We start from the raw sequence: 2,623 nt of genomic DNA, 5'->3' as shown, positions 1-2,623 counted from the left end.
TAACTTGTTTGTGCATGTTTGCATGTTCGAATGCGTTATTCAAATCATGGCAATACCAACTTTCGTTTAATCGTGTCGTTTATCATGTTTGTCATTTAAGCATGCGAGAAATGATTCGAAACGAGACGGAGAAACCTCGTGGAACCCCATTCGGGTCATGAGACCTCTCGGCTATCTCCAAGGAGAAGTAACCGAGAGCCTCTTAGACTCGTATGGGTTGCATGAGGCTTCCTCTTCCCGTTTTGAGTTCGTTCTCGGCTTTCGTGTAATTTGCAATTTACATTATCGTCGCAATATCGCATGAAAATGTCTTTTCAAAACAAAGCATGCATGGATTCGGGTATCGATGACTCATTCGGGTCCATTCGGTTAAGAGGGTAGTTTCGATCATTGGACCAAATTATCCTCGATCCTTATGGAATCGTCTTGGTCTTCGAGTCGCGAATCGTTTTCACAATTAATGCATTCGGCACAACCCTTAAGCATTAATTTCACGAACGGGTTAATCGGGACGCTCACGTGATTAAACCGACTTCACAATGATAAAGTTTACACGAATCGACCATTAACTGATAACTCACGTCGATGAGTTGTCAAATGACGTTGGTGCCCTTTTCAAACTTATCAATTTCAAAACCCGAAACGCGCGGTCCGATATAGCATGGACGTTTGAAAAGGGCTTATGTGTCTTAACTTGAGTTTTTACTTGATTCCAGGTAACTCAGGTCAAGATACAGAAGATCTTTTTATATCACTTCCGGGCAGATCGACCGGTTCTTTGGTTTTTTCGGGGTTCTTGCACAACCCTGGACGATCCAGGGAACTGGTTGACACCGGCTACAGGCCGAGGTGGCCCACACTACGATGTTTCCCCTTTTCTGAAAACAATTTTCAAATAAAGGGCAAAATCGTCTTTTCACAATTCAGCGACACCCTTAGAGTTAGCATGACAGAAACACTACAGTACGGGATAAGAACGGACTACCTGTTCAGGTGCAGGTTCATCTGCATAGCCTTTTCTTGTCTAACTGATGAGTTTCTATCATCCTAACATAGACTCGGGTAACTAGAACGGTTATCTCTGTCAGAAAACACGCAAAATGCTAATTAACATTTCACTCGACCTAACCAAACACTAGATAATGGTTAGGAGGAATTCTAGATTCCAAATCTAGAGTCAACACACGAGTTTGGCTAATTCAATGGAAATTCAGTGTCACAATACAGAACAACTGTAAAAGTAATCCACACACATGAGATTTAACTCTCTTTGTCAAGTTCTCAAAACAAAGCCGAATGCTAAAACATTGGCACGTGCTTGTTTGTCTAGGGTAGGATTTGCATGCCAAAATACCCCGGATTAACAACTTGTTAAAACACGTACACTCGATAATAACAAACACCTTGTCTGTTATGTAATTGTTGCGTGTTATCTTTCAACACTTGTTTGCCATATGGGTCGAGCCTAATCCCTAGGCCGAATAATATTAGGGTTCAACGCCCTAATCATCGAGCACAGGGTTCAATGCCCTAATCAACACTCACAGGGTCCAACGCCCTATTCAGTGAGAGCGTCCATTGAATTTCAATTCTTCGGTCTTTTCCCTAAACTCACGCTGAGTTAGAGTGGAATAATAACCGAACGTGAAACGACTGGAATTCGACCCTTTTGTAATTTGTATTTATTGTTTTCGAGAGCGTTGTAAGGATTTTATTTTGTACATTTATTTTGTAAGAATTCCAGTCGGTGAGCGAACGGTCCGAGAGTCGAATTAATCGAATCGGTTTAATGCTTGCCCAGATACAAGTAAATCCAAGAACTCGCGGTTCTGGTTCAAGCAGGGATTAAACCTCCATGGTTTGATGAACTGTATCGCAAGATTGTGAACCAACTCCCCGACATACGGGTTTACTTCTCTCTCGGCTTCTCAACCGACATCGTTTAGTTTACCGAATCTCCGGTGTCAAAACGTTTGAGCCGAGTGCAACTTAATTCAAGCGGAAAATAATAAAACATGCAAGCCTAGCAAACCAGAGTACCGAAAGGGCGTGCGGGATATAAGCCCGCACGTAACATGAGCCCCCGAACTCGGACTTTCCGGTTCCGCACAGATCAATGCCTTAACAACAACTAGGTGTTCCATACCCCTAGACCCCGGGTAACTTATCCACCCTCGACCTTCGGGTCGTAAGATGATAAGTGGCGACTCCTTCTCTCACGCGTGTCCGTCACGCGTCCCCATGGGAAGGTGGACACTCCCAAGCCGCGCGATCCAAAAGTGCGCATTCGGGCCCCGACGAGAGTCCACATTCGAGTCCGTACACACATCATACATCATTATATCCAAGCATAATCCCAATCACATCACAATGGCAGCACATTACCATCACATATCTCATACACAACCAGTAAACTCAATCACAACGCATTATCTCAAATCAAAGTGAAACATACAAGACAATACCTCTCAAATTCCATCACGGAACATAGCACGACCAATTCATTAATCTAACTATCACAATATTCATCTTATCAATTTATATAATTAGAACGCATCATTTCACAAAAGACTAGAATATTAACATAACACACATACATATATATATATATATATATATCATT

The sequence above is a fragment of the Punica granatum genome, chromosome 4, assembly GCF_007655135.1.
Source record: "Punica granatum isolate Tunisia-2019 chromosome 4, ASM765513v2, whole genome shotgun sequence".
Classification (NCBI taxonomy): Eukaryota; Viridiplantae; Streptophyta; class Magnoliopsida; order Myrtales; family Lythraceae; genus Punica; species Punica granatum.
The sequence above is the reverse complement of the archived record's forward strand: the minus strand, read 5'-3'. Positions refer to the sequence as shown.